The sequence below is a fragment of the Aotus nancymaae genome, unplaced genomic scaffold (genome assembly GCF_030222135.1).
Source record: "Aotus nancymaae isolate 86718 unplaced genomic scaffold, 86718_ANA_hifiasm-v0.15.2.pri h1tg000002l, whole genome shotgun sequence".
Classification (NCBI taxonomy): Eukaryota; Metazoa; Chordata; class Mammalia; order Primates; family Aotidae; genus Aotus; species Aotus nancymaae.
In genome coordinates this window covers 42,845,467-42,873,297 of record NW_026988413.1, presented here as the reverse complement: position 1 = coordinate 42,873,297, position 27,831 = coordinate 42,845,467, and the positions used below count along the sequence as shown (strand labels likewise).

Genomic DNA, 27,831 nt, shown 5'->3' with positions numbered 1-27,831 from the left:
GCTTCTGAAAGAAGCACTATACATATAAAGGAACAACCAATATTAGCCTTTCCAAAAATATATCAAAAAGCAAAGAACTTCAACACAATAAAAAATTTACATCAACTAATGGGCAAAACAGCCAGCTAGCATCAAACGCCGCTATTAAACTTATATATATTTTAATTGGATAAAAAGCCAAAACCCATCGGTATGCTGCATCCAGGCCCATCTTACATGCAACAATACACAAAGACTCAGAGAGGAGGAAGATTTACCAATCAAACAGAGAGTAAAAATAAACTAATAAACAAAAAGCAGGAGATGCAATTCTCGCCTCTGATAAAGTAGACTTTAAAACAACAAAGATCAAAAGAGGCGAGGAATGACATTACATAATGGCAAAAGGATCAATGCAACAAGAAGAGCTAACGATTCTATAGATCAACGAGATAGAAAATTAACAAGGATATTCAGAACTTGAACTCAGACCCGGAACAAGTAAACTTAATAAACATTTATAGAACTCTTCACTTCAAATACACAAAACATACATTACCACCTCACACCTATTCCAAAGGTGACTATATAATTGGAAGTAAACCACTCCTCAGTAATCGCATAGCATTTCATAGGTTTAAATTAAATATTGGTTGGCTGTTTGTTTGTTATCTTCTTCCCTTATTCCTTCCTGACTACATCATTAAGTATAATTATCAGTATAAAAGAGGTTTTCAATACCCATTACTAAATTGCATTCTAGCCTGGGCAAGAAAGCAATACTCCCATTCTCTCTCCCTCTTTCTTTTCCTTCTCCCTCCTCCCCATTCTCTCTCTCGCTTTCTCTTCCTTTTTCCTCCTTCCTATTCTCTCTCTCTCTAAAAAAAATAAAAAAATAAAATAAAAATAAAAATAAAAAATAATAGAGTCCTGTGGTTACACAGACTCTCTGCCTATGGCAGCAGGACACAATGGCATCGCCTTGCTTTGTGACAGGGAGAAAAACTCTCCTCTTTGACTGCTTTCCCTCAGCATTAACACTTATTTCTAATATTTTTCTATACAAACCCTGACCTCCACCTCACTTTCTTAAATTATTCTCTTGATTACCATAGCTATATTTTCAGTAGTTTGACAATCTGAAACGTACTGTCTCTCCCATTTATATCTGCACAGAAAAAGTCTAGTTCTCAGATAATTCACAGAGTAGGAGTGGATGGAGAAAAATCACCATGACTACTCTTTCCCTGGACCACAACTTTAACAGGCTTTAAATTATTTGGACAGAAAGCAAAACCATTCCCAGTCAATGGTCTGCAGCTTGTTTGTAAAGCATTGGCTGATAGCATCCTCCCAAAAACAACCTTTTTTTAATTCGAGGAAAAAATTTTATATAGTAAAAATGTGAGAGTCACAGACATTTAAAGTTTAGCTTAGAAATACCTTAAAAATAAAGCATATCACCAGCAAGTTATTTTTGGAACATTAACAAAGGATTCTGAAATTTATGTGGAGAGGCAAAAGATGAAGAATAGTCAACATAATATTGAAGAACAAAGCTGCAGTTCTGACTGTCATTAGCCAACTTCAGTACTTAAATAAAGGTACTAGTACCACACTTTGTATTAGTGAAAAGAAAGACAAATAGATCAGTAGAACAGAATAAAGAGCCCAGAAATAGGCCCACATAAATACAGTCAATTGATGTTTGACAAAGGTACAAAGGCAATACGTTGGAGCAGAGATATCTTTTATATAGTGCTGGGACAACCGGACATTCACACGCAAAAAAATGAGTCTAAACATAGACTCTATGCCCTTCACAAAAATTAACTCAAAATGGGTCATAGACTTAAATGTAAAACACAAAACTTCTAGAAGATAATACAGGAAAAAAACCCACATAGCCTTGGGAACGGCAATCACTTTTTAGATACAACACCAAAGTCATGATTCATGAAAGGAATAATTAATAAGCTGGACTTCATTAACATTAAAAGGCTCTGCTCTGTGAAAGACAATGTCAACAAAAGGAGAAGATAAACCACAGACTGAAAGAAAATATTTGCAAAACAAACATTGGATAAAGGAATATTATCCAAAATCTGCAAAGATATCTCAAAATGCAACAATAAAAAACCCAAATAACCCATTTAAAAATGGAGCAAAGACCTTAACAAACACCTCACTAAAGAAGATATACACATTGCGAATAAGGATATGAAAAGATGCTTCAATCATATGTCATCAAGGACATGCAAATTAAATCAACAATGAGATGCCACTGCACACCTGTTAGAATGGCCAAAATTCAGAATACTAACAACACTAAATGCTGGTGAGGAGGTGGAGCAACAGGAACCCTCATTCACTGCTGGCAGAAATGCAAAATAGTACAGCCACTTCAGGACGTAGTTTGGTGGTTTATTACAAAACTAAGCATAAACTTATATGCATGCAATCCAGCAATCATGATCAGTTTCACCTTTCTGTTATTCAGAGAAAGAATTTCAATTATCAAAGAAAAAAAACAATTAGAAAAGCAACATAGAAAATGAAATTGCAAAGAGACCATACTTGAGTTTATCAGACTAAAAACAAAGAACAAATCTTAATATTGAAGTTCCAGATTGAGTGGAAGATATTAGGACTCAGTTTCCTGAATTTTGTGAGAGATCACTGAAACTTGATTTTGAATTGATATTCATCTGGCCTAATTTTTCCAGCTTTATAAACCAAGATTGACTCTAAATTTTACAGCTCTCAGGACCCTTTTTCCCCTTCTTTTAAGTTCTTTTTTCAAAGTAGTGCATGCATGTGGTTAAACAGATCCCACAGTGTGGAAGATAATTCTAATGCAGAATAACTGTCTGCCATCCCTCTCCCATCCCCCTCAGTCCACCACTCCACACTGCTGCTTGTCCTGCCTCCAAGAAAAATAAAATTAAAACCAAAGTATCTTCTATTTTTAACTCTTATTCCAGTTATTGGAAAGCTTTTACATATTAGAGCTATAATTTAATTTATTAATTTATCAATTTAAGATTGTATCTATTGACTTAGCATTATGAAACTTGAAGATTTATTTTAATGAACTCTTCTCTACTTTTAAAATCATAGAAGTAGAAAGTGTAGTTGCGGTCATTAGAGAATGGGAAATGTAGGGAGAAAAGGAAGCTGGGGAGAGGTTGGCTAACAGATACAAAGTTACATCTAGGTGGGAAGAAAAAGTTCTAATGCTCTGTAGCACTGTAGGGTGAAAACGGTTAAAAATAATTAAATGTATGTTTTCAAAAAGCGAGAACAAAAATTGAATGTTTATAGCACAAATAAATTATAAATGTTCCAGGTGATAGATAGGCTAATGGCCTTAATCTTATTACACACTATATACATGGATCAAAATGCACTCTGTACCCCATAAATGTCTACAGTTATAATGTTTCAACTAAAAATAAAAGGAAAAAAATAAACTTCTCTTTATTTTAAAAGGTATTATTTAGTTTTCATTTGTCTACTGTCTATTTTTGTAATGTTAAAACTCTATTTCTTGTTCTATCAAACTTTAGAGAACATGTTGACCATGCCCCCATTCTACCTTTTTGATATTATTAGTTCCATCACGTTCCCTCTGCTTCTCACCTCTCCATTCATTTTTCCTGATTTCTGTCAGCTATATCTTTGCTTCCACAGCTAAATGGCAGAACATATTAATGTTCTGTCTTGTAAGTATATTTAAATTTGTTGCAGGTCTATTAAACAATGACTCTGTTATGGCTTCCTCTTAATATAAAGGTTGCTGTCAGACCCTCTGTAATAAAACAAGCAAAAACAGTGGGTAACTTAACAGTCTGAAATTTTAGATTTTTTTAAGCTTGCAAGATTGTCCTTCTCGATAAATTATTAAGCTGAAGCTACTTAAGCCTATATTTTATTAGAGAGGTGGATGAATGATTTAGGCACTGTTGTTGTTTTTATCAACTCTGGGAGAAATTTGTCAGATGCAACACAGGGTTGTGTGTAGCTTTTATTGATCGTTTCATGGCCTTTGACTCCAAGTCCATGAATCAGTTATAGGTCTAACTAAATGAATTCAGTATAGGCCAGCAGCTTTTGATGTCACTTGCACTTAGAAACAGTAGTGAGTCAGATAATAATTTCCAGCAGATAAAATAGGGTTGTGTATTGACTTCCCTTTTCTTCAACTAGTTCTTTAATAACTCAATACTTCTTTTGTGTGAGCTTGATGCAGGCACCTGCTGACTCTCCAAGTAAAGAGACCAGGGAAACAATCAACCTCATGTGTGCTGGGAACATTGTTTTATTGTCACAAATTATAAGTATTTTAGCAGTGCTGTCTACATAATGTCAGAATAGCTAAACCACAACTGTTGCATGAAGAGGGTAATTATTTTTGGTAATGAACATCTAGCCTCCATCTGCTTCATAGTGAACAGGCTTGCAGAGCTCCCTAAGTCTGGATGCACAGGAGTTATTTGGAAAGCCTGTTAGGCATACAGTCTCCTGGGTGATCCTCAGTTAGTAGATGTGTGAGGTGTAGCCTGAGGATCTATGATTTAGACAATATTCTCAAGTGATGCTAAGGCAAAGCCAGGTTTTAGAAATATGGTGTTAAATAAGCCATCTTGCTCATTATCTACAGATACATTGTGCAATCAGTTTACTTATTTAAATGTAAACAATTTTCAAACGTTTTTTGTTCCCATGTCTATAGCAGGTGTTTAGTAGCAGTTACTTAAATTTATTTTTCTATTTTAGAATTATCATGGCCATGTTCTTGATATATCCTTTGGAGATTTGGTTATCCATCTGTTTGTAAGTTGTAACGGATGCAAATTTCTTTTAGGAGGAAGAAATTTCTTTTTCTGTCTTGTCTCTGCTCATGGAATCATTTACACTCAAGTGAGCTTTCTGTTATGCCTCAGCTCATGTCCTTGAAGAGTCTTTTCAGGCACATATTTTTTATGAGTTAGGTTCTGTTAGCCTAAGTTTCTACCTAAAATTTTGATCATCAATTCATATAAACCAACTCTTAACTGGCAATATAATATAATTACACTCCAGATACTTGTCAAATAATATAACCTTGAACTCTCTGTTGCCCAATCTTATTTAAAAATTGTGTTAAAATAAATAACACTTTTGAAAGACTATGTGAAATATATGCATTGTAACCCATGATAGAATTTGTCCTTGGTTCAAGTTAGAACAAGAGAGAACTGAGTAGTATTCTGCATTGTTTTGGCCCCCAATGTGTTACTTTCATTAACATTGAACCACCAGCCTCCAACGAGAACAAAATCTATATATGCTTCATAACAGTTATTACTATTAGGATCTTATCTATCTAGTGTTTAAATTAATGGAAAAATTAGAAAAGCACAGAGTCTCTATAACCTTCAAAAGATGAAGGAGGATATAGTGGTATCTCTCAGTTTTGGAATACAACTGTAAGGGTAGAAATTAATAATAGGCCCATATTTTGTCATAAAAGCTCACCAATTATTTTCTGCTACTACATACATATGTGTTGATTTTATTACAAATAAATGATTATAATTTTTATCTAAATTTTCGAATAAATTCCAATTCCACAGAGATGTGCCATGTTTATCCCATGGGTCTAAGTAGTAACAGGCACTTGACATGACTGTCAGAGGAAGCACGCCTCACTTTTAAAACCAAAGTCAGTGTCCTCTTTAGAGAATTCACAGGATAAACTTTTTTTATGTCGTAGAATGTTGGAAAGCTGGGCTTCTGATGAATAACTATTTGATTTGTATCTTAAAGATGCTGTGAACATTGTAACTCATTCTGTTTCTATCTATATCCTCTAAAAAGCTTCCAGTCATATTGCCAACCATCTTGAACATATATTCAGAACAATTGGCCATGTGACTTTTAAAAATTCTAATCAGTTATCTGGCTCTATTTGATGTTTCTACCTTTTTATTCTTCTACAAGAAATCTTGATCCATTTCATTATTTAGAAAAATTCCTACCTTAAAATCCCAAATTCTAATAACTTACTTTCAGACTCCAAGCTTCCATATTTCCACCTTTTGTATTACTTCATATACTAAGGAAATTTTTGTCCTCATGGAAATCTTCATTGTCTTTATTTGATGTTTGATATACTCATTTCCCATTTTGTGTGATGGCATCAAGATCCATCTGATCACCCAAGCCTAAGACCTGGGAACTACCTTGAAAGTTTCTTTTCACAGTCCCTTACCTCCAAATATTATTAATTTTTTTCATTTCCACTTCTTTAAAATTTTGAGAATTTGTGTTTTCCTTCTTTATTTCTACAGCCATCATCTTAGTTCAGGCAGTCAACATTTCTTGCCTATACATGGTATTCCAATAGTCCTCTTATTGGGCTCCCAGCTTCAAGTCTTATTCCCCCAACCCCCAACTCCAAATTATCTCCCACATTGTTACTAGAATTATCTTTCAAAATATTAATCATTATAAATCACGTTATGTCATTCAGCTGCTTAGAGTTCTTCAGTGTCTTACCACTGTCTATAGAATAAGCTCAAACCTAACAGGGCACCTACAGTCCCTCAGACTGACTGATCCCCAGCTACCCTGTAGAATATTTCCTCTCACTACTCCACAACATGCTCCACGTCAGCCTAAGTACTTCAGTGCTCTAAGGGTACCATACTACTCCTTAGCACTGGGCTTTTGTGCCTGTTATATATTCTCTCTAAAATATTCTACTTAATTCTATCTCCCCAGTTTTACATAGTAAAGTTTTAATTTTTTGTGAAAATATTATGTATATTGATAAGACATACCATATTGATATTTATATCTCCATATTTTTAAAAATCTCTTACCTCCAGTGTTAGCCTCCTCTTCTATCACTCTCTTCTGTACCCATAATTCACTCATACAGGATCTCTGGTGCCTTGGCCTCTTCCTTTTCCATCTAGGGAAGTCACATACATTATTTTCCTTGATTGGGATGTTCTCATGCCCTTTTTACCTAAGCTATTCACATCAATTTTCTCAGATATGTGCCCAGGTCATGATAAGCAAAAGCCTTCATGTGACAAAATCAAATAGAAATTTTTCAATCCTTATCATGACTGTTCAGCAATATTTAATCAGACATGTAATTCAATTATATTCTAACACTTTGTTCTTGCAGAAATAGACTCCATTTTCTTCCTACCTTATTAACTGACTCGCTTTTCTGATTCTTTCTTTGCTACCCAAAATCTGCTGGTTGGATTTTCTCAGGACTGAGTCCTTGGCTCCATTGTCTTCTCTTGTTATGGTCTGTCTATAGCTCTCTCTATAGGTGATTTCATCAGATATTTTTGTTTGTTTGTTTTGTTTTTGTTTTTACACAGTCTTGCTCTATCACTCAGGCTGGAGTGCAGTGGTGCATGCAATCTCAGCTCACTGCAAGCTCTGTCTCACGGATTCAAGCGATTCTTGTGTCTCAGCCACCAAGTAGTCAAGATTACAGCCATGCAACAACATGCCCAGCTAATTTTTGTATTTTTTGTAGAGACAGGGTTTTGCCATGTTGGCCAGGCTGGTCTCAAACTCCTGGCCTCAAGTGGTCAACAGTTTTCTGACTTAAAATACCAGATGAGGCTCTTCTAAGAGCCAGAGTGGTAAATACAATATCTTACATGATATCTGTGCTTGGATGTGTCAGAGACATCTCAAACTTAACATGTTCTAAAGTTTTTTGTTGTATTTTTCTCTGCCAGAAACCTGATACCCCCAGTCTTTTTTAGTTCAGCTAATGACACCACCATCTACCATGTTACTAAAGCAGGAGCCTTGGACTGTCATTTTTCTTTTCTCCAATTCCTTCACTGTGATCTTTCCCTCTTGTATTTTTCACATCATCCATACTGGTCTCCCAGTTCTGCTTTTGGCTCCCAGTTCTGCTCTTCACTTCTTCCTATACATTCTTCAGGCAGAAATCAAAATGGCTTTATTAAAATCTGAATCATATTATGCCACTCCTCTTAAAACCTAGCAATAGTTTTCTAATTGGAGTAAAACATTCAGTCTTACCATGATTTGCATAGGGGCACAACCAGTCCAACTTCATCTAATGGAACTCTCTTGTCACTTGCTCACCTGACTGATGATGCCAGTGTACTCACGCCTAGCTCTTCTCTGCTGCAGGGGCTTTGCCCTTGACACTTCTATTGCCAGAAACTCACTTTCTCTAAATCCATATATGTTAAGGTTCTTATTCTTAAGTTCTCAGCTTGGAGTTTGTTCTTTAGAGCGTACTCCCTGGAACCCACCCCGGCAGGTCCTGTGGTCCTTATGTTTTGTTTATTCACTACCTATTGCTTCTTAGAGTTGACGACTTAAAATTTATTTGTTTATGTCCTCTGTCATTCCAATGAAACTTCAATCTTCACAAGGGCAGAAATATGTCTTTTGTTTAATGTTTCATTTCCAATTATAGCATGGTGCCACAGTAGATACTTAATAAATACTTGTTTAATGAACTACTCTTTCAATTTAAACATTATGGGAAGTCTGTGGTCCTTCAGACTAGCATAGATTCACTCATTATATAGCCCTGTAACTCTCTATACTTCTCTTTTATTATACTTTACCCATTTATAATTACTTTCTCTTTCTAGTGTTAGACAGTAATGACATGAAACCTTATATGTTTGGGTTTTTTTCATCATGGTATCTCCAAAACCTTGCATAGTGATGGCAATGTGTCAAATGCTTCACAAATATTTAGGTGGTAAAGGAATATCTGGTACATTGCAGAATATTACTATTTTTTAAATTTACTGAATGAATTGATTAAATCAAAATTGTTAGAGAGGCCTTAGTGACTTAAAGGGAAGAAATGTGTTGTATTAACATCATAAGAAGAGATCTCATGTTGAGTTGGAACTTAAGAGAGGATTGTGATTTGATCATTGCAATTCAAATAATGTTATGTCTGTAAAAGGAGACAAAACTATATGAAATTAGAAAAACTATTTAATAATTTGCATAGGAGAAGAGCATTGGTTCAGACAGAGTATGAAGTAAAGCAGAAAGCCCCTGATGGAACAAAAAGTCTATCAGTGAGTCCAAAGAGCATAGGCAAACATAGAAAATTATTCCCTTTGAAAGGCAGAATATTAAATCTAAGCCATTCATCAAGAATAGAAAATACAGAGAGGTAAATAAAAAGTTATTACGGCAAAGATAACAACATGAAAACACAAAATTCTAGGTGAAATTCCAAAGTGTTTTCAGCTGTTGTGGAAAATAGGAGCTGGGAAAGAGGTCTCAGGTAAAATAAGTGTAGACCAAACAAATCCATAGCTGTGTCGTTCTTGAGACTTTCTCAAAATCTTTAATATTCTATACTGCTTTAGGGCCCATCAAGGGAAGGATATGGAATGGATTTTTTTCCCTAAATTTATTTGACCAGGTAATAACTTTTGCACAAAATATCTAGGGATTGATCTGGGAATAATTAGTGTTAGTCCTGAAAGTGCCCTTCCATTAGCAGAGATTTTGTTCAATTTTGTTAGATGTAAACTCTAATAGTCATTCCCAGATTGTTAAAAGGAGACTTTAAGCAATCATCTTCATGTCTTCCATAAAGAACTGGATAGATCCTAAAATTCTCTACTATATGTGAAGAGAACGGAAATTATTCTACGAGGGGTATTGTTGAGAAGTAAAGAGAAAATGAGAATTATGAAAATAGTGCACAGATATTGTTAAATGAAAAAAAAAAAAGGAGCCAAGTCATAGTAATCTTTGTTCAATCCTCGACACAGCCTAATTCATACATTTCAAAGTCATTAAATGGTTCAATGAAAGGTAAGATAATGGAGACTTATGATCTATTGACCTTATTACATCATTTAAAAAATCAAATTTTGGCTTGAAAATAGCAAATCCCTTCCCAGTGATTCACATTACCCAGAAATCTGGGGCTTACTGGAATTCTTAATAAAAATTACAAATTTCCCTATAATAAATTTCTCTGCCGGTTCTTGATAACTTTAAGTACAGTTTACTTTTGAACTTGCCCATTATCAACTATTGCTTACTTTTCACTGTTTTGCTTTTTAATCTCAGAATTCTAACTTTTAATTTCTTTTTTCTAGGTGACTTCTAGGTGTGGTGTAGAACCTTTTGTTGTGTTTGATCATGGTCTCTCAGGAAGCTGATTTTAGTTTTTGGCATAAAACGGCTTTATGGTGGTTTTAATTGTTGCTTATTTAAACAGAGAGTACTTCATTGTGGAACTTCCTCAAACAGAGAACCAAATCTCACCAATGGGCAAACCCCTCCTCTGAAGATGAAACACTCTTTTAATCTCAAACCACACCACAAACAGCCTTTTCCTGTGCTCATTTCACTGTTTTTTTTTTTTTTTTTATTTCAAAGGTATAAGAAAAAAGAAAACAGTATAATTCTGATTTTTTTCTTCATGTAGCTGTAGTTTTTAAATATAGCAACTTTTTTTTAAAAAAATAAAATGATGCCTGTTATTTTAAAAATAAATCCAACAATTTAAACAGACACAAAGAAGGGATAACTCACCCAAAATCCCACCACACTGTTTCCCTCTGTTTATACACCAGTGTTCCATTTGGGAAACATTTTCCAATCTCTATGTGTATAAACAGAGGAAAAGAGAAAGTGAGCCAGATACAATTATTTAAGAATTGGATGATAGAATACATACTTTTTTAAAGATAAAATGTATTACATTTAATTTTACTTGACTCTAATAGAAGAAAGAACAAGTGAAACTGAAAGAATTATTAACCTTAAAATAAATGTTTCCTTAATTCATGTTAATTGGCTCAATTTAGCCATTTCACAATAGATGCACATTCAAAACAAGTTGTACATGTAAAATATTTTTGTTTGTCAAAAAATAAATTTTAAAAAATCTTCTAAGATTAAGGAAGAATACCAAAGTATAGAGCTTTTAAAAATCTGTCACTATACTTAGTAAGGATGGACCAATTAGTCTACTTGGAAGATGAAGGGGTGGACTCTTACAATTTCTTCCTTCTATTCCTACTTTGTAATGGACATTGCTGTTCATGTCATATTTACTACATTAGTATCTTAAATGACAACTAGGCTAGGTATAATACTTTTGTTTCATACTTTCTCTTGGAATATATAGACTTTGTTCCATTATAGTCTGGGAATAAAATTCGGAAAAATTTCTTAGACCAGACTGCTTTTGCTCCCTGTAGAAAACACGTTTTATTCCTTCTGGTGCCCTGGATAATTCTTTATCTTTGAAATTGACTTACTTAACCAATATGTATATTTTTGGCTGTTGATTTCTCTTTGTCAACTTTTGTTAAATCTGAAGATTTCACCCATGAAGATATTCTGTACCATATCTTTAAGTGCGTTTTCAGTTCAATTTGTTGAGTTTTCTACTTCAAATCACAATTATCTTTACATTCTATTGCTTTTGCCCTCAAATCTGTCATTGTTTCTTTATTTTCTTTTTTTCTTCTTTATTTACTGTGGTTATCACAAGCCATTAACTCGAAAGCCAGATAAGTCTATTTTGCCCCTTAAAGGCTCTAGCTAATACATTAGTTCTGTAATGATATGTGTGGATTGTTCATTTGCAGTGGTTCTTAAATTGCTTCCTTTAGTCTGCAGCTTCCAAGTCTAGTCCTTTCTGTTGCTTTATCTTATTGCCTTGGAACTCTTAGATCCTAACTAAGATATTCTATGACATAAGGCATTCATGAGGAATTTCCTTTAGTTTCTTGGGTTATTTTTCCTTCCAGGCTGGGTCTTGGTTGAGCACATTCATAATACATTACTTTCTTTCTTTTACCCCTGCTTCCTCCCTTTTCCCTTTCCTTCCTCCCTCTTTTTTCCTTTTTCTTTAGTATATTAGCACTATTGCAATCTAATTTCTTCTTGGTCATAATTAATCAGCTAATCAGCAAAGCTTTTTTTTTCTTTTGGGACAGAGTTTCACTCGTTGCCCAGACTGGAGTGCAATGGTGCGATCTCAGCTCACCACAACATCCGCCTCCCAGGTTCAAGTGATTCTCCCGCCTCAGCCTCCTGAATAGCTGGGATTACAGGTGTGAGCCACCATACCTGGGTAATTTTTTATTTTTAGTAGAGACGGGGTTTCTTCATGTTGGTCAGTCTGGTCTCGAACTCCCGACCTCAGGTAATCCACCTGCCTCCGCCTCCCAAAGGGCCGGGATTACAGGCGTGAGCCACCACGCCTGGCATAGCTCTCTCTCTTTTTTTATTTATTCTGCTACAGGGTGGTATATTATCTTTGATGCCCTTATCATGGACCAGTTTGTCTACCCTTCTGGGTTATGGTTTGAAGGATGAGATTTGTTATTAATTCTTTTTTTTTTTTTTGGGGTATTAAGGGTTGGATGAGGAGAGACGAGGTTCTTGGAGATGAAAACAACCCTTTCTGAGTGACCTGAGTTGAACTCTGTATTAGTTGTCCTGTGCAAAGTCCTACTCCACTCAACCATTATATCCCATTTTCTAGGTTGTAGATTGTTACCTAACTCTGTACAGTTCCATGGAAGATAATATTAATGTACTTCTTTTGTTGGTTGAATTTTTCTGGCTTTGGCCATTGGAAGTTCTTTCAGTGGTCTCTAATATCCCTTTGACATGCATCTATTATTGTGTTTTTAATTTTTGTTGTTGTTGTCTCTCTTTTTTTTATTCTTCATCATTCAACTTGATGTGTTTTTAATTTTTTAACACTTCCTATTTTCTGTCATTATAAGATGTGCCCAGGTCATCTTGTATTTTTCTTGGCCATGCCCTAGAATTATCCATTTCTCCATGGAGCCCTGCTTCATCTTATTGGAGAAACCAAGATCTGGGTGTTTAATGGAAGAAATTTTAAATACGGTTTTATAAAGTTTTTCTAAAAGCATTCTCCCTTTACCAATTACAATTTCTTGGTTGTATTTTCCCTCAATCATTGAAAGAAATGATACTTTTCTCTCCTTGATGTAAAAAAATACTTCCTTGGTATTTTCTCTCTTTCTTATTCACTGGAACAGTGTTTCCCATCAAATGTATGTTCTGTGAGCTTAAGTTCTGTGAGAGGCTCTGTGGAAACAAAGTTTGATTTCATAATCAAATGATTTGGAAAGCACAGGGTAAGTGTAGCCTCTGGAAAATCACATTTTACATTGACAAATGATAAAAAGCTTTATTTTTATGTTTCCACAGTAAAGAAACATAGTTAACTTATTTTAACACAGATTTTTTTCCAAAGTTACTTGAATATAGATATTATTATTTTTGGAATGTGTACTTGACATCTTGCAGAACTTGTATTCCTTGGAATTCACTTGGGTCAAGGCAAACATAATACCTTGAGTTGGAAACCACTTGCAGCTATACAGTATAGCAGTTGAAAGAAGTATTTTCTTTTACATGCACTAAAGCTAGAATGAAAATAGTCATTTTGAGGTGCCCTGTGGTTGAATGGTCTTTTCCTCAGAGTGTTGGATCTCTTTCTTTCATCTCCTTGAGGACCAATCCTTCTGGCTTTGCCAAACTCAGGCTCATTATGGTTACCTATAGTGCAATTAAAATGCAGTTTTAAATTAAAATGGTACCTTAATGGAAAATGGTATGGGTACCTTATCCAATAGTGTTGTTCATGGAGTTGAGAATAATTGTTTCATCCATTTCACTGAGCAGTTAAACCAAATCTTTTTTTTTTTTTGAAGTGGAGTCTTGCTCTGTAGCCCAGGCTGGAGTGCAGTGAGGTGAGGAGGTCTTGGCTCACTGCAACCTTCGCCTTCCAGGTCCTGGTTCAAGCAATTCTCCTGCCTCAGCCTCCCAAGTAGTTGGGATTACAGGCACGTGCCACCATGCCCAGATAATTTTTGTACTTTTAGTAGAGATGGAGTTTCACCATGTTGGCCAGGCTGTTCTTGAACTCCTGACCTTGTGATCCTCCTGCCTCGGCCTCCCAAAGTCCTGGGATTACAGGCATGAGACACCGCACCTGGCCAAACCAGACCATTTATCCACAACTCTGACAGCATAATTTCCAGGTCCTATTTTTCTCATAAATCTCTGGAAGATATGTTCCAAAACAGAGTGTATCCTAGCAATTAAATAAATGATGGATTGTTTCTGTGAATTTACTCAAATTAGGGAAAATAAATTCAGCAAAACCTTGATCAACAAAATGTAACTGATTAGAACAATCAATTACCTAGATTTTTTTCCTTCTGAAATTATAATTAGGGAAATCAGAGACAGAAGATAACAAAATAAACTGATATCAGGAAAATCAACTTCAGAAAATTAATGTGCAGTTCAGGCTCACACATATTTTTAATATTTTTTACCTGTAGAACGGTAACATAAAACATTAGAATAGAATCATTTTTATTAATGATAATGTATTATAAGAACAGCATTTCTTAAATGCTTGCTATAAGCCCAGTACTAGTCCAAATAATCTACATATATTTAATTCTCACAATGAATGTATGAGGTATATGCTATTATATTCATTTAATGCATTGAGAAACTAAAGAATAGAGATATAAGGTAACTTGCCCAAGGTCACATACCTTCTAAATAGTAAAGACTAGAATTCAAATGCAGGCATACTGACATGAAGATACTTGACCCATTTAGAATTAGTATTAATCCACATTGCTAAGTCAATATGAACAACTGGATTAAGTATACAATACTTTCATAAAACTGGTAGGTTCTTGAAATCAAGCATGCATAATTTCTAATTTTTATGAACAGACTAGTCCCAAGAATTGACATTTTTAACAAACATAACCCCTCTTCCTCATTCTCATTATTCTATTGCGGGTAGTTCACAGACAGTACTTTGAGAAATGCTTGTAAAGTAACATAAGTTCTGAGAGATGAAGAATACAGAAGGCAAATATTGTAAGAACTTGAAAGCTTTGATTAAAATGTTTACACTTTGCAAGCAAAGAAATGGTGCATCTATGCTGCTTTTTTTCTTGGGGACTTGCTGTCTCACTTTATCTTCTCTTCTAAATATTACTTCTCTCCTTCTATAATACCATAAGTGTATATTAAGTGCTTAATTTGTGTCTCATACTCTTATAGCTAGACATCTTTATAGGTGCAAAAAGTTTAAAATAATAATTTATATTAGGCTACATTAAGTCAAGCATGCATAGTTAAGTTCCTAGGGTAATCACTAAAGAAATAGTTTTAAAATGCCAATAGAGAGAAAATATGAATAGTAAAATAGTTATTTGACCCAAAAATAGCAAGAAAAGATAGTAACAAGAATATAAAATAGATGGATGAAATAGAAAATAACTATATCAGTAATAACATTAAATATAAATTGAGTAAATAATCCAGTTAAGACCTAGAATATCAGAATCAAACTATATGATGATGACAAGAGTGCATCTTAAAGACACAGAAAAATTGAAAGCAAAATGTAAAAGGTATATCATGCAAGTAGTACTTACCAAAAGAAATTCAGCTTAGCTATACTGACATTAGAAAAAGTAGACCCTTATGACAATCTGTATTAGTAGCTAAAGAGAAACACACTTCAAAAAGATAAAAAGATCAGTCTCCTAGGAAGATAAATCCCAAATCCTCATCCACCAATAGTGTAACAATTAAATATATACTGTAAAAAATTGATATAACTAAAAATTTTGATAGAAAAATCTACAATCATAATAAAAGACCTTAACACATCTCTTGAGAAGTTATTTTTTAAAAGTAAACAAAAATTCTATAAGGAAAGATCTTAGAAACACAATTAACAAACTTGACTGAATAAACATCTGTAGACTGTTTCACCCAACAATGATAGAATTCACATTATTTTAATGGCAGATGGAACATTTTAAAAATTAATAAGATCCTAGGTCTTATAGCAAATAGTAATGTATTTCAAAGCCTTGAATAATTTTTAGTTTTTCCAACTGGAGTAAATTTATGTTAAAAATTAGTAACTGAAAGATAATTAGGATATTTCCAACCCTTGGAAACTAAACACTTTTAAATCTCAGGGATCAAAAAATAAATTATAGTGGAGATTACAGACCAGGCACAGTGGTTCATCGCTGTAATACCAATACTTTGGAAAGTTGAGGTGACAGGATCACTTGAGGCCAGGAGTTTGAGACTAGCCTGAGCAACATAGCAAGATCCCATCTGTTAGTTAGGTGAGTGTAGTGGTGCATGTTTGCAGTTCTAGCTACTCTGGAGTCTGAGGTGGGAGGATTGCATGAGCCCAAGAGTTAGATGCTGCAACGAGCTGATTGTGCCACTGCACACCTGCTTGGGAAACAGAGTGAGCCCAGTCTCTCTCTCAAAAAAAAAAAAAGTAAAAAAACATATTTTTAATTGAATGATAGTGGAGATAGTATATGTGAAAACTTATGGTATTCAGCTAAAGCAGTGTTTAGATGAATATTTAAAGTCTAGAATCTATATATTAGAACAAATAAGAGGTAAAAGAGGACAATCTAAGGTTCCTTTTCAAGATGCACAAAAAAACAGCAAAACAAATTGAAGACCAGCAGAAAGAAGGTAATAATAAAGATGAGACAATAAATCAATTATATAAAACACAACTAATGGAAGAAATAAATAAAGCATTTTTATGGGCAATTATTTTGGCCAATTAATGATGGTCACAAAGTCTTTAACACTCCTTTTATGGAGAGGTGCAGTCTGTGTCTCCTGCTCTTAACATCTGGTGAGCTCTATGGCTATTTTGAATAATTAAATATGGCAGACATGTGCCATTCTCTCTGGATCTAGGCTCTAAGAAACTGTCAGTTTCCATTTTCTATCTCTGAGAACCTGCACTTAGAGCCCTGAGATATCATGTCAGATATCCAATTTACATATAAGTGTTTCGGACAACTATTTCAACTAATTCCTGCCTGCCAGTTACCCTTCCAGGATGTCTGACATGTAAATGAAGCTGATATGGATTCTTTCAGTTGGAGCAAACCAGCTGGCAGCTGAATAGCACCAAGTGATCTCAGTCAGTACCTCAAGGGAGCAGAAGAATCATCCAGCTGAGCCCTGCCCCACTTTCTACCCACCAAATCATAAGTTATAAAAAATGTTTGTTATTTTAAATTACAGGGTTTTAGGTTATTTGTTATGTAGCAATACATAACCAGAACAAATACATATAACTAAATTTGACAATTTTCAATTTTATGTTATTTTAAATTTTCCATTATGACATAATTTTAGATTTCCAAAAAAATTGTAAGAATTTTGCAAAATATTTCCATATTCATATAGACTTTTCAAATGATATTTTATCACATTGGATTTCTCTGTCTCTCTTCCTATCTATCCATCAACTGTCCATTTTTGAGTATTCGGGAGTAAGAAGCTGACATTATTCATTACCACTAATTACCTCACATACCTCAGGGTATATTTATTTAAAACAAAAATATTCCCTCATGTAACTGCAGGGCACTTATTGAAATAAAGAAAGCATCATTGATTAGTACTGTTATCCATATATGATACTATACATAGGCCTTGTTCATATGGCACCATTTGCCCTAATCAAGTGCTTTATAGTAAAAGTCAATCCTTTTGCATTCAATTGTGTCTCCTGAGTCTCTTTTAATCTGGGACAGTTCTAGTCTTTGTCTTTTATAACATGATAATTCTCTTTTTTTTTTTCTTGCAGCCCTCAGATAAATCCCACTTGGTCATGATGAATGATCTTTTTAATGTATTGGTGAATTCAGTTTGCTAGTATTTTGCTGAGGATTTTTGTATCAATTTTCATCAGTAATATTAACCTATAGTTTTTTTTTGTTTTTTTTTTTTTTTGACTACTAGGAGAAGCACAGCCTGGCTTTTGTTAACATACTTTGGGCCCAATGAGTTAACTTTTTTTTTTCCTTTTTTTTTTTTAATCAATAAAATCATTGGAAGGAGCTCTTTTTTACTTTTTTTCTTTAAAAAAAAAAGGAAAAAAGAAAGATAAAGAAAAAAAAGAATGAAGGAGAGGAAGAAAAAGGAAGAGAAAGAGGGAGAGAGAACGGGAGTATTGCTTTATTGCCCAGGCTAGAATGCAGTCTAAAAATGAGAATTGAAAACCTCTTTTATGCCAATAATTGTGCTTAACAATGGAGACAGGAAGGAATAAGGGAAGAAAATAACAAGCAGCCAACCAATATTTCATTTAAATCTATGAAATGCTATGCAATTACTGATGAGTGATTTACTTCCAATTATGCAGTCACTTTTGGAATAGGTGTGATATGGTACTGATAAAATGTATGTTTTATGTATTTGAAGTGGAGAGTTCTATAAATGTTTATTAAGTTTACTTGTTCTGGGTCTGAGTTCAAGTTCTGGATATCCTTGTTAATTTTCTGTCTCATTGATCAGTCTAATATTGACAATGTGATGTTACAGTCTCCTACTATTATTGTGTGGGAGTCTAAGTCTCTTTGTAAGTCATTAAGAACTTGTCTTATGTATTTGGGTGCTCCTGTATTGGGTGCATATATATTTAGGATCGTTAGCTCTTCTTGTTGCATTGATCCTTTTACCATTATGTAATGTCCCTCTTTGCCTCTTTTGATCTTTGTTGCTCTAAAGTCTATTTATCAGAGGCGAGAATTGCAACTCCTGCTTTTTATTTATTTATTTTTACTCTCCGTTTGGTTGGTAAATCTTCCTCCGTCCCTTTGTTTTGAGTCTTTGTGTATTGTTGCATGTGAGATGGGTCTGGATGCAGCATACCAATGGGTTTCGGCTTTTTCCTGTCTGTATCTTTTGATTGGAGGATGTAGTTGATTTAAATTTAGGATTAATAATAATATATGTGAGTTTAATACTGCCATTTGATGCTAGCTGGCTGTTTTGCCCATTAGTTGATGTAAATTCTTCATTATGTTAATGCTTTTTTCCTTTTGATATATTTTTGGAAAGGCTGATACTAGTTGTTCCTTTATATGTGTAGTGCTTCTTTCAGAAGCTCTTGTAAAGCAGGCCTGGTGGTGGTGAAATCTCTAAGTACTTGCTTGTTCACAAAAGATTTTATTTTTCCTTCGCTTGTGAAGCTTAGTTTGGCTGGATACGAAATTCTGGGTTGAAAGTTCTTTTCTTTAAGGATGTTGAATATTGGCCCCCACTCTTTTCTGGCTTGTAGGGTTTGATATGATAATTCTCAAGATGATAATTCTCAAGAGTACAGGCAATTTATGTTTTAAATTAGTGATTCTTGATGTTTATCTACTGTTTCCTAATGAATGGTTCAGGTTATGTTTTTTTTAAAAAAAAATACCACAGAAGTAACATACGTTTCCCAGTTTTCATGTCAGAAGGCACTTAATGTTGTCTTATGCTATTATTGATAATGTTAACTTTAATCACTTGGTAAAGGTGGTGTCTGCAAAGTTTATCCACTTTCAGGTTGCTACTTTTCACTTTGTAACTAATAGATATTTTGTGGTAGGATACTTTGAGTCTAGCTAGGTAAATGTCTTGATTCTCATTAAATGTCCACTCACTAGTTTTAGCAAATGCCTTTGTGTCACTTCAAAATTCCTAAGTAGAAACACTAAATCCCAATATGATGGCATTAGAAGATTGGGCCTTTGTTAGGTGATTAGGTCATGAAAATGGAGCCCTTGTGAATGAAATTAGTGCCCTTATGACAGAGACTCTGGAGCACTCCCTTGCCCCTTAAGGACACAAAAGACATTTGAGGACACAATGAGACATCCATCTATGAACCCAGAAGCAGGTCCTCAGAAAATGCTGAATCTGCCTGCACCTTAATGTTGGACTTCTCAGCCTCAAGAACTGCAAGAAATAAATTTCTGTTGTTTTTATAATCCACGTAGTTTATGGTATTTTGTTATAGCAGCCTGAACAAACTGAGACAATTGGTGCTTTTGGCCTGACTCCTTTATCATTTTGATAGTAGTCAAATGATGACTTTCCAATTGTATCATGGTTTATAGATTTAATACTACATTGTACTATAAGAAAGAACATTTCTTCATAGTTGCTTGATGATTTAATTGATTAATATTTGTATGGACTCATGTACTCCTATTTAATGGGTTGTGATTTCTTATGATCATTATATTGATGCACAAATTGTTCTAGATTTAACTAGTGGGAGCCCTTTCAAACTGCCTCTTATGATCTTTTAACATATCCTCATTATTATTTAAGTATATCTTTACTTTCTTCCACTCCAAGATGTTCCATTCATAGGCTTCAGAGCTCGTAGCACAGAACTCCTTGCCCTTTGATGTTATCCATTTATGATATCCTACATCTGTCATTTTGTCTCTGCACAGACACCAGAATGCTTACTTGACGTTATCTACACCAAATTCTGGAGCATCTTCTATTATTCCAGAACCCCTGATTGGATATGCCCTATCTCCTCTATTTTTAAACCTGTCAGATATTATCTTTGCTTTCCTTAACTTACCACTCTATAAAATGGGTTATGATGCTGTATCTTGCAGATCTTTGATAAGTATTGGTGGACTCATGGTCATGATGAACCTCAGGGAGAACAGCAAGCTAAAAAATATGACTTCTACAATTTTTTAGCATCACAAGAACAAGTAGGGCACGTTATTTCAGATGAGGACACTGAGATCATTAATCGTCAAAGTAGTCTAATTGTTAAGGGGACACATGTAGTGAGAAAAATGCATTTGTACTTGCTGAACAGAAGACGAATGTAGCCAAAAAGTGTTTAATATTGAAATACAGCTTAATCAGGTGTTTTAAACAATTAAGCCATATAATTTATCAAAGCACGGCTCTGAGTTTAAGTATCAATACTCTTCCTCTCCCCTTCTGTTCATCCTTTGGAAGCCTACCTTCCTCCCCCATTTTGTTCAGTTACCTTTGGCTTGAAGTTGACCAGGATTCAGTGGCTGGTGGTTTCTATCCTATGGAAAGAGAAGGAACAGAGATGAAGAGCAAAAGACAAAAAGTAGAGAAAGTATTTAAAGAAATTGAAGCAAAGTGCTTGAGGATATAGTTGCTGTTTAGCAAATCTGAATATATTGCAACATTATTGCAAGGAAGGAGAGATATGCTAGGGAATTTCAACACTAAAGATGATCTACTGTTAGCAGACACATAAAGATAATTTCATTTGAATTTTTCTATTTCCTTTGGCATACAATATGTTCTTTACTAAGAGAAAATACCTCTTATATGTCATTCTAGGCATTCTTCAACACAAAGCAGGACAAGATGTATTTTAAGGTCAAGAGCACAGACACTGGAATCAGTAGGAGTTGCTGTTTCCACTTAGTTTTGAGACATTGAGCAAGACTATGAATGTCAGTTTCCTCATATTGAAACAGGGACAATAATACTTATTTTGTTATGTGTTATAAGGCAGGGGTCCCTAACTCCCAGGGCCATGGACTGGTACAGGTCTGTGGCCTGTTGGGAACTGGGCCACACAGCAGGAGGTGAGTGAAGCTTCATCTGTATTTACAGCCACTCTTCATAACTCGCATTACCACCTGCGCTCTGTCTCCTGTTAGATCAGCATCATTAGGTTCTCATAAGAGCACAAACTCTATTGTGAACTGCTCATGTGAAGGACCTAGGTTGTGTACTCCTTATGAGAATCTAATGCCAGATGATCTATCCCCATCTCCCATCACCCCCAGATGGGAGCATCTAGTTGCATCTAGTTGAAAAAAAGCTCAGGGCTCCCACTCATTCTACATTATGATGAACTGTATAATTTTTTATTTTTTGAGACAGGGTCTTACTCAGTTGCCTAGGCTGGAGTGCAATGGTGTGATCTCGGCTCACTGCAACCTCCATCTTCTGGATTCAAGCAATTCTCTTGCCTTAGCCTCCCAAGTAGCTAGAATTATAGGTGCCCACCACCACGCCGGGCTAATTTTTACTTTTTTAGTAGAGAAGGGGTTTTGCCATATTGGCCAGGCTGGTCTTGAACTCCTGACCTCAGGTGATCCACCTGCCTAGGTCTCCCAAAGATGAGCCATATAATTATTTTATTATATGTTATAGTATAATAATAACGTAAATAAAGCATGCAATAGATGTAATGCACCTGAATCATCCCCAAACCTCCCCCACCACCTGGTCGGTGGGAAAATTGTCTTCCACAAAACCAGTCCCTAGTGCCAAAAGGTTAGGGACAGCTGTTGTAAGGGATAGAGTCTTCATGTGCATAAAGCTTAAAGTACTGTGCCTACCACATAGTAGGTGCTTAACAATGTTGCTACTACCCAAGCAGATCCCAGAATTCCATGCTGGCAAGATCCTTTCAGGGTGTTATTTACAAAACAAAATAAGACAAGAAGATCTCCAGGCCTTTTTTTTTTTTTTTTTTTTGAGATCCTGATTCACTCAGTCTGGGAATAGAACTGATAATATCTTTGTTTCTCATTTATAAAGTTTCTTTTAATGAATACCTTACATGATTCTTGCCACCAGTGAAAATAGGCAAACCCATAATAGAGCGCCCCATGCAGCATGAGCCTGATAGAAATGGAGGTAGCTAGAACCAATGAGACACCCACATAATCATATTGCCAATGGCCTATTTCTAAGCTATACTTTCTCTCTTTATATATATATACATATATATATATACACACATATATATATACACACATATATATGTATACACACACACACATATACACACACATATATATATATATACACACACACACACATATATATATGTGCATTTTAGGTTCCGGGGTACATGTAAAGAACATGCAGGATTGTTGCATAGGTACATACATGACAATGTGGTTTTCTGCCTCCATCCCCATCACTTATATCTGGCATTTCTCCCCATGTTACCCCTCCCCAACTCCCCACCACCCACTGTCCCTCCCCTAGTCACCCCCCCAACAGACCTCAGTGTGTGATGCTCCCCTCCCTGTGTCCATGTGTTCTCATTGTTCAACACCCGCCTATGAGTGAGAACATGCGGTGCTTGATTCTCTGTTCCTCTGCCAGTTTGCTGAGCTATACTTTCTCTAAGCTCTTATCTCCTTTTTATCTCACTGTCCACTATACATGTTGTATATACTTTTGAAACTGGAATACTCACATTGAACTTGGCCTGTCTCTTCATCCCCCACCTCTCAAAGAAAAAAGCTGTTACTTCTCATTATTTCCATTTTCAGGTAGAAGCACAACCATCTTTCCAGTTTCTTAACAAAGATGAAAGAAAGGCATCTTCATTCCTTCTTTTTCCCTCCCTAACTTGTCCCTTATCCCCAGTCTTGCTAATATCTTACTACCAGAGTAATTCTTCTAAAATATAAAACCAGCCATGTTTGAAAAGATTATAGTAGTACCCTCCTATAATCAGAATAACATGCAAACTTCTCAAGGAAGCGTTTGAGGCTTTATGCTCTGACCCTAGCCTCTGTTTCTACAGGTTCGCCTCCTACATTATTCCTTCCTGACCCTTCTTCCCAGCTAGACCACATTGCTTGCTGCTCCCCACAGGTGCAGCCTCATATCTACCTGACTTTGCAGTTGCTGGTGACTATGGTCTACTTGTGTCCTCCTAAAATTTATATGTTGAGATTCTAGTCCTCAAGGTGATCATATCATAGTTGGGGCCTCTGGTAGGTGATTAGATCATAAGTGCAGGGTCCTTGTGCACGGGATTAGTGCCTTTATAAAAAATGGCCCAGAGAGTTACTTTGTTACTTACACCACCCTGGGAAGCAACAAGAAGGCTCTATGAGAAACAGGCCCTCAAAAGACACGAAATCAGCCAGCACTTTGATCTTGAACATTCCAGGATCTAGAGCTATGTGAAATAAATTTCTGGTATTTATAAGCCATCCAGTCTATGGTAGTTTTGTTACAGCAGCCAGAACAGACTAAGACACCACTGGGCTTTTTTCCTGCAATTTTCTCTATTGCAGTTGCTACATTTTACCCAACCCAGCAGTCTTCCATCCTTAGTCTCCTAAATAGCTCCAAAGTATCCTTCAAGACCCAGAACAAGCATTGCATCCTCATGTCTGTTAACCCTTCTCATGTGATCTTTCTCTTTTCTCATAGCTCTGACCATGCTATATTCTAACCATCAATTTTCCAATTTATCTTCCTCTAGATTGGAAGAAATACTTGAAGAACTATATCTTAATTATCTTTATTTTCTGGTTACTTAAAAAAATTTCTTTTTTCTTTTTTTTGAGATGGAGTTTCGCTCTTGTTACCCAGGCTGGAGTGCAATGGCGTGATCTTGGCTCACCGCAACCTCTGCCTCCTGGGTTCAGGCAATTCTCCTGCCTCAGTCTCCTGAGTAGCTGGGATTACAGGCATGCGCCACCATGCCCAGCTAATTTTTTGTATTTTTAGTAGAGACGGGGTTTCACCATGTTGACCAGGATGGTCTCGATCTCTTGACCTCATGATCCACCCGCCTCGGCCTCCCAAAGTGCTGGGATTACAGGCATGAGCCACCGCGCCCGGCCCAAAAATTTCTGATACATAGAAGGTATTCACTAAATGCTTGTTGAATAAATGAACAATCAGACCAATAAATATTTCTTGTTTATCCACTCACAAGTCACACTAACAGTTAAGTTAGATGTAGTAATATTCAACAATTACTAATACCTCACCCTAACTATAATACATAGATTTATCCTAATTTAAAGCACATTCTGAGGATATTCCTAAGGGTAAGTGATTAAGGATAAAGAATGCCTCTTAAAGATCCTACAAGACAAATCTAGATTATTCTCATTTGTCATCCACATAAATTCTGGAAATTAGAAGTGGGAATGTTTTAGAGATTACTCCTAACTCTATTCCAGCAGATGTGAGGAGGACAGCCAGGGTTTCATCTGCCCCATTTAGTGCACTTTTACTTCATGGTTCATCCGATCACAAGTGACAACTTACACTTAATTATTTCTTCCTGTCACTAATGTGAGGAGACAGACTGCCAGTAGAAAGTGGCTTAGGGGAAATAATTCAGAAAGAAAAAAAAATCACAACTTTTTACATAAGCGTCCAGGCAGTGTACTTTTACTGATTTTCTACTAATGAACAAAATTTCTAATTTGTTTAGTCACTGTCTTTTGTAGTTAATGGGAAAAATATGTAGACTCTGATGATTTGCACATCAATTCCTTGAGGAAAATATCTCAGGAGAATGCAAAAGAGGTGTCAAATTTACAGTGTGTTTCTTGAAGTCATTTTAAGCCTTTTTCTCCAATTGGAATGTAATTTATCCTCTGGAAGCAAATAGGAGTTTCATTCTAACAGGATTCATTATAGCATGGAGTTTGGCACAACAAAGGTCTTTTGATTTATTCAAGGAGGCTTACATCCTAATATATCTTAATAACACACCATCCTACTATTGCTTGAATCCATTCTATAGATGAGTGTTTTATGAGGCTTTCCTTCAACAGAATGTTTCCTGTATGAGAGAAGAGATATCATCTGTCTTGTTTACTTACATACTAATACTACAACAGTGCTAATGTATTATATCCAAACACTTTGATTGGAAAGTTCAAGTTATGATAGCTAATGGCAAGGATAAAGAACAATTAGGACATTTGTTACATATCCTCTGTATACTTTTTCAAGTAAACATAATAGCTGAAGTATCAATGTAACATAATATGAATTAATAGTGGACTAGCAGGGAACATTAATGATGAACATTTACATTCCACCACATGTACTTTTCAGTTTCATATCAGATTACCAAGATTAAACAACATTTCCTTCAGCTATCTCTTATTAAGACAAAACACTTGATTAGTAATTTTATTTTCTTTGGATATCTACCTAAAGGTGAAAATGCTAGATTATATGGTAACTCCATTTTTAATTTTTTGAGAAACTTCCATACTTTTTTCTATAATGACTGTAACGATTTACATTTTGACCAACAATGTATATGGGTTCCCTTTTCTTCACAACCTTACCTCAATAACACTTGTTACCACTTGTCTTTTGATAATAGCCATCTGAATAAGTGTGAGATGATATTTTGCTGTGGTTTAGATTTGCATTTCTCTGGTGATTAGTAATGTTGAAGACTTTTTATATGCATGTTGGCCATTTTTATGTCTTCTTTGAAAAAATTTATTCAGGACCTTTTCTCATTTGCAAATCAAGTTATTTAGGGTTTCTTTTATGCTTTTGAGTTGTATGAGTTTCATATCTATGTTGGACATTAGCCTATCAGATATATGGCTTGCAAATATTATCTCACATTCTGTGGGTTGCCTTTTTACTGTTGATTGTTCTCTTTGTTGTACAGAAACTTTCCAGTTTTATGTAGTTCTACTTATTTTTGCTTGTATTGCCTGAACTTTTGGTGTCATATATAATGTTACACATTTTTTTCCATATTTTATTCTAGAAGTTTTATGGTTTCAGTTCTTATATTTAAATCTTTAATTTACTTTGAGTTTTGTGTATATATCCAAAGGAAATGAAATTACTATTTCAAAGAGGTATCTACATTTTTCACAATAACCAAGACATGGAATCAACCTAAGTGTCTGTCGATGAATGAATAAAGAAATTATGGTATACATACACAATAAATTATCAGTCAGTCTTTAAAAAGAAGGAAAGCCTGCCACTTTAAACAACATAAATGAACCTGGAGGACATTATGTTAAATGAAATAAGTCAGACACAGAAAGATGGTTCATGATCTTGCTTATGTGTGGAAACTATAAATGAAAAAATCAAATACATAAAGACAGAATGGAATAGTGGCTGGGGGGCAGAGGGACAGGTTGAGGGAAATGGTGAGATGTTGGTCAAAGAGTATAAACTTTCAGTTATAAGATGAAAAACTTCTGTGACAATAGGTGACAGCATGGTGCCTATTGTTAATGATAATGTACTGTATACCTGAAATTTGTTAAGAGAATACATCTTCAGTATTCCCACGATAAAAAAGGTAACTACATGAAGTGATTGATATGTTAATTAGCTGATGGTGGTAATCATTTCAAGACGTGCATGTATCAAAACATCACATCATATACCTTGTGTATTCAATTTTTATTTGCCAATTATACCATATTAAAGCCAAAAAGAAAATGTTGATTTAGACATATTCGGTTTTGCTTCTTGATGAAAAGAAAGATTAATTGATTTGTTCCTCCCTGCTGTGACTAGTCAACACAGCTTGCAGTTTAAAAAGTAAAAAATATGCTACATAATATAAGAATTTTGTTTTTTTATTAATTCAAAAATGCATTTATAGTGAATAGAATGAATGGCCTAAGACCTTCTCTCTCCCACATTAGTAGATTGGCTTTAGCATTTCTACAGGAGGCTTGGATTTCCAATTTTTTCACTCTCATTAGACCATAATGATCCCTCATCACTGCTGGCATTGTCAGAAATTGGACAGAAGTCCAGCAAAGCTGCGCATTAATTGGGCAAAAGTGTCAACATCCTCCTCACAGCTCTGCATACACAGCTGTGGGAGTATTGCCAGCTCCCATAAGAAAGCAGAATAGCAAGACTTAGACATTTTGTATTGTTTCCATTTAAAATAAGGAAGTGGGAATTGTTAGCACTTTCAACAGCTTTTAAGATTCTGTGAGAAAGATAGTCATTCATTTTTCCCCTTACTTTGTTTTATCCATAATCATTTTCATCAGGAGTAGACAGTGGGGTCTACCACACCGTGAATTCACCATGTCAAACGTATTCTTTGTTTCAGAATTAAGGCTTTTGTATTTCTATATTCAGAGAGGAAAACCAAAAATTAAGTTGTTATTATACTCAAAGACTGACGAGCACTTTTTA

The 27,831-nt window shown here is 35.1% G+C and overlaps 2 long non-coding RNA genes across 2 annotated transcripts in view; one reads left to right on the top strand and one right to left on the bottom strand.

Moving 5' to 3' along the window:
* LOC135274016 (uncharacterized) overlaps window positions 1-27,831 on the top strand; it is a 692,063-nt gene that overhangs the window by 513,506 nt on the left and 150,726 nt on the right. The window lies entirely within an intron of this gene.
* LOC105720440 (uncharacterized) overlaps window positions 1-27,831 on the bottom strand; it is a 77,845-nt gene that overhangs the window by 44,024 nt on the left and 5,990 nt on the right. The window contains exons 2-3 of the long non-coding RNA XR_001108143.2: window positions 20,906-20,951; window positions 6,849-6,940 (exon numbers count right to left, since the gene is read on the bottom strand). This is a non-coding gene — a long non-coding RNA (uncharacterized LOC105720440). The remainder of the gene's footprint in view (window positions 1-6,848; window positions 6,941-20,905; window positions 20,952-27,831) is intronic.